At 49.7% G+C, this 5,396-nt stretch overlaps 1 pseudogene; it reads left to right on the plus strand.

Moving 5' to 3' along the window:
- Positions 1 to 1,377: 1,377 nt before the first annotated feature.
- LOC139002650 (F-box only protein 33 pseudogene) lies at positions 1,378 to 2,993 on the plus strand (annotated as a pseudogene).
- The last annotated feature ends 2,403 nt before the right edge of the window (positions 2,994 to 5,396 follow it).

Below are 5,396 nucleotides of genomic sequence, written 5' to 3' on the forward strand. Positions count from 1 at the left end.
CCAACAGGGATTGATGAAAGTGTGCTGGGAGTTTTATGAGAAAGGTTTTATTGCTTCTAATAAAAGAGATAAGAGAAGAGACAGCTTCTGTCATTTCTCTGGATGTTGTCATTTTTGGGGGTCACACGTGGGACTACCAAAGCCATCCAGCAGGTGGTCTTGGATCCAACCAAAACTGGGGACAGCAGAGTGGAAGAATGAAAAAACATGGAGTCCGTGATGACTTGATTAAGCTGCTGATTGAGCCAGGCCTGGGCTTTGCCTTCCTTTGAACTTCCAGCTATGAGAAATGATACTTGTCTTTATTCTTTAAGCCAATTTGAGTTGGGATCTTCTGTTATCTGCAGCTGAAAATATCCTACTCTGTACATACACTGTCAATACACAAGCCATATTCTCAGGCAGGAAAGCATTTATGTTTCAAAAATTATGTGGAAATGTTGATTTATTATCTCTGTTTAGATCATGAAAATAGAAAGTATGCATTTAATATCTATAAGGATATGAATAAACATATCACTTAGCATTCAGGTGCCTGAGGTTACTTTTTAAATAGTTTATTTCATTGTTCTGAGACTCCCTTTCCAGCAAACAAAAGTCTCGACTTTTTTTTTTTACTAGTTACTAGGTCCTAATAAATATAAAATAAAGTAGAAAATAAATTACAGTGAAATAAACCTTCAGAAGTAAGTGAATAAATGATTCTATTATTCTTAATTGCTTTTATCAGTCCTTTTGAAGTTCTCCTTTGAACAGAACTTTTTCTGTGGATTACTCCAAAAGCTCTATTGGAACTATGGATTATTCCCTAAAAGATAAATTTTATCATTTCTTATAACAAGCGGCTTTAGCAGAAAATATCTTAAGAGGGAGTGGTGTAGGTTGGGGGAAAAATTAGGTGAGCAAATGTTTTACTGTTAATCCCATTCTCTGTTGAATACTGGCTAAGAGCACAGCCTTTCTGATCAAGAGAATAGATTCAAATCTTGGCTTTACCATTCACTAGTGTGGCTGAGGATAAGCTACTTTAACAGCTCTGTACCTCCCATTTATCATCTATAAAATAAGGGTAATAATAATATCTACTTCTCATTTAATCTTCTTAATGAAAAGATTAAATAAAATACACATTCAAAAATAGACCTATGAAACGCCCTAACCTTTCAATAGAATGGATAGGATTAAAATGAACTGGTATAAATACAGATGTAACAAGAGAATAAAGACAGAACCTGGCTGGAGAACCTGGCTAGAGAACCTGGCTATGCTGATGATCTGAACTCTGTCTCTGTGTCCTTCATTTTTCGCCGACTCCATCCTCACCTTTGGGAACCCCTGGACCGCTGTGGCTGGACCCCGGCAGAAATAGGCCAGACGATGGTTTTGAAGTAACTGAGCCTGCAGGCCTCCGAGGCTGTGAGTCAAGGTTGAGAGGCTAGCGGCTGGTTCTCCAGGGCCACCCCCGCAGGGGCCTTTCCTCCTCTCTGCCACTTGAGCTGGACTTGGTTCGCAGCCAGATGGCTCTGTGCGGGCAGGCGGCGGGGGCCGAGGCACTGCCCAGCGAGCTGATCGTGCACATCTTCTCCTTCCTGCCGGCGGCCGACCGGCTGCGGGCCTCGGCCTCCTGCTCGCGCTGGCGCGAGTGCCTCTTCCACCCGGCCCTCTGGCCCCAGCTCCGCGTCTGCCTCCCGGTCTCCCGGGCGGAGCAGCCTCGGCTCGAGTTCCTCATGCGCAAGTGCGGCTGGTTCGTGCGGGAGCTGCGCGTTGAGTTCGCCTCCGCGGATTACCTGAGCGGAGGCAGCGCGAACCCCGGGACCGGCGGCGGGGAAGAAGTCAAGGCCTTGCAGCTCTCTACCCCTTGGTTGGAAGAGCTGCGCACCTACTTGGAGCTGGTGCTGTGCGTGCTGGTCAGCGTCCGGAACAACAGGAACCTCCAGAAGTTTAGCCTTTTTGGAGATATAAGCGTTCCACAACAGCAAGGAAATTTGTCAAATACATACCTCAGCAAGGTGGACCCTGATGGCAAAAAAATCAAGCAAATTCAGCAGCTGTTTGAAGAAATACTGAGTAATAGTAGGCGATTGAAATGGCTGTCCTGTGGGTTTATGCTGGAAATAGTAACCCCAACATCACTGCCATCTCTCTCAAACTCTATTGCCAACACCATGGAGCACCTGAGTTTACTGGACAATATTCCTGGTAACAGCACCCTTATCACTAGAGTGGAACTAGAGCGATTTGCGAATCTGCGCTCACTTGCCCTGGATTTCTGCGACTTTACAGCTGAGATGGCAAGAGTCTTAAGCGATAGCAACCATGTGCCTTTGCAGCGACTGTCTCTCCTGGTCCACCATGTTTCTGTGATGTACAAGTCTCTGGACAACATGCCAGATGATGAGCATTGGAAAGCCTTGTCACGAAGGAGCCCCAGCCTCCGGGTCTATATCATGGCTTTTGATATTATGAGTGAAGATATGTTAAATATTCTGAAACCTAGTATACCACTAGAGAGGATTCATTTTGACAGCTACATCACTGGTGTTTCGGGAGCTATTGTTGATCTTATATCTAGGCAATATGACAAGTTCCTCACTCATTTTATATTAATGAATGATGTGCTTGACATGTCTGGTTTTCCAGATCTTAGTGATAACCGAAACGAAGATCCATTGGTGTTGTTAGCGTGGAGATGCACAAAGCTTTCTCTTCTGGCAATTCATGGTTACACAGTGTGGGCACACGACCTCATTGCCATTGCTCGTCTTCGTGGCTCTAATCTAAAAGTACTTGAAGTCACTGAAGAAAGCATTGATTTTGACCCAGGTGAACTGGTCGACCAGGATGTGGATCCAGTGCATAACCTTATTGAGCAGGTATCCCTGGGCATGGGTCAACCTTGGCACGCAGTCATGGACATCGAATCATTCAGTGTCTTCACTAAACCAAATCGTCATTTTTACAGAGAGATGCAAAGCTTCAGCGAAGACATTTAGCTTTTTTTTTTAATGTACAATTCCTGTGGTTACATATGCAAGTAGGGTCCTATTATGTTTTTTTTTTCAGTAGTGTGAATTAATCCCTTTGTGCTGTGTTTAATCAGTATTAGCTTCATAGAATTATATATGTATACAGTGGGGCCTTGACTTACGAGTGTCCCGACTAACGAGTTTTTCGAGATATGAGCCATCTCTCGGCTGATTGTTTGCTTTGAGTTGCGAGCTAAAATTCGGGTTACGAGCCAGCTTCAGATACCCCACCGCTAGTTGGCTCAGCAAACGTCACAGTGAACGCCACAACATCAGCCCAGCATCGCGTGTCTCACTCGTTCACTTTAAGCGGTTAGCTCTTAGTTGAAGCATCAGTGTTGTGCTCGCATTTGTGCTTGCAGTTATTTTGCAAAACTTCGTTTTTTCAAACATGGATCTGAAGAAAGTAAGTGCGAAGGACAGTGCTGGGAAGAAGAAGCGGATGGGAGAACCAAGATGGCGGCGTAGGGAGCGGACCTGTGTGTGCTGCTCTCTCACAGCATCATTGAAACTATCAACTATGAAGTAAACAACCGCCACTCAGAACCATGGGGAAGTTGGCCCAGTGGGAGATCTACAACTGGAGGAAAAGAAAGAAGCGCAGTGAGACTGAGTGGGAGCTACGGAGGCACCAAAACCAGAGGTACGCAGTCACACGCCACGCGGGCTGCAAATGGATTCTCGGTTTTTTACGAACCCTCGAATCCTCTGGGCTTGCTCGGGGCGGGTCTCTGAGGCCCCAGATCCCACAGGGAGAGGCGGCCACGGCCTTGCAGTGGTCGGAGAGCGAGGGAAGCTCTGATACGCGGCTGCTCGCCGGCACCGAGGGACAAGAAGTCCTGGTGTCCCGGGGAGGCGAGGGGCGCGGAGACGCCGCCATCGCTATTTCATCCATGCTGGTGACTCCCTGTGACCCCGCCCTACCCTCAGGGCTGTGCCAGAGGCACAGGAGGGAATGACTGTGCTTTTACAAACTCTCAAATCCACTGAGCTGGTTCGGGCGGGTCTCTGAGGCCCCAGGCCCCAAGGCGAGAGACGGCACGGCCTTCCAGCGGTCAGGAAGCGAGGGAGGCTCTGGCGCTCGGCTGCTCGCCGGCACTGGGGGACACAAAGTCCTGGAGTCCTGGATAGGCAAGGGGCCGCTGAGTCTCCGCCCCGGCGACTCCCTGTGACCCCGCCCTACGCAATTTACATTCCCATCTGGGCTGTGCCAGACCCACAAGTAGAAGCGCCTTTTCTTCTGCAAACTTTCAAATCCACTGAGCTGGTTCAGGCGGGATCATGAGGCACCAGACCCTACGGGGAGAGGCAGCACGGCCTTGCAGCCATCAGAAAGCGAGGGAGACTCTGTTGCACAGCTGCTCGCCGGCACTGGGGGACACAAAGCCCTGGCAGGGAGTCAAGGGGCCGCGGAGACTCAGCCAGTGCTATTTGCTCCGCCATGGCGACTCCCTGAGTCTCAGCCTTAATCAATTTACATCCCCATCCAAGCTGTGCCAGGTGCACAAAAAGACCCACCTGCGCTTTTGCAGCCTATCCCAACAAATTGCAGACTTCAACTGCTCGCAGCCATGAGAGACACACTCAAGAAGCAGACCCAGGAGAACCAGGATGGCGGCATAAGGAAGAGACCTGTGCATGCTACCTCGCACAACAACATCGAAACTACCAAATATCAGACAAACACCTATCATACAGAACCATGGGAAACTTGGCCCAGTGGAAGCTCTACAACTGGAAGGAGAGAAAGAACATTGAGACTGAGTAGGATGTGACACCAAGTACAGAGCCCAACCCAACAAACTGCAGATTTCAACTCCTCGCATAGAAAGAAGCGCATTGAGACTGAGTAGGATGTGCTGAGGCACCAAGTACAGAGCCCATCCCAGCAGGCTACAGATTTCAGCTCCTTGCATCTGGGAGGGATGCAATCGGGGGGGCAGAGTCAGGTCCGGGGCCGGCCAGGGCTGGGCCTGACTCGGCCGGCACTGTGGAACTGCTGTACCAGCAAGCGCACAAACATGCCCACTGGTCCCAGTCTCTGGTGGGGCGCTGGGGGACAGCAGACAGGCAGTCTGTGCACTTGGTGGAGGGCAGGAGTGCTGGATGTTCAACCACCAGGATCGCCTGGAGATTTTGTCTGGTGGGGAGCCGCCGGCAGGGGACAGAGGGCCAAACATCCTGTTTCCCCGGTAAGGCTGGGATGGCCCCGGTGAGGTTGAAACGGTCCCGGTGTGGTAGGGACAACCCCGGCGAGGTTGAAACAGCCCCCGTGAGGTAGGGACGACCCCAGTCAGGTCGAAACAGCCCTGGTGTGGTAGGGACAACCCCGGTGAGGTTGAAACGGCCCCCGTGAGGTAGGGACGACCC

This window comes from Myotis yumanensis, unplaced genomic scaffold (genome assembly GCF_028538775.1).
Source record: "Myotis yumanensis isolate MYYU_CA2020_CCGP unplaced genomic scaffold, mMyoYum1.0.hap1 SCAF_2, whole genome shotgun sequence".
Taxonomy (NCBI): domain Eukaryota; kingdom Metazoa; phylum Chordata; class Mammalia; order Chiroptera; family Vespertilionidae; genus Myotis; species Myotis yumanensis.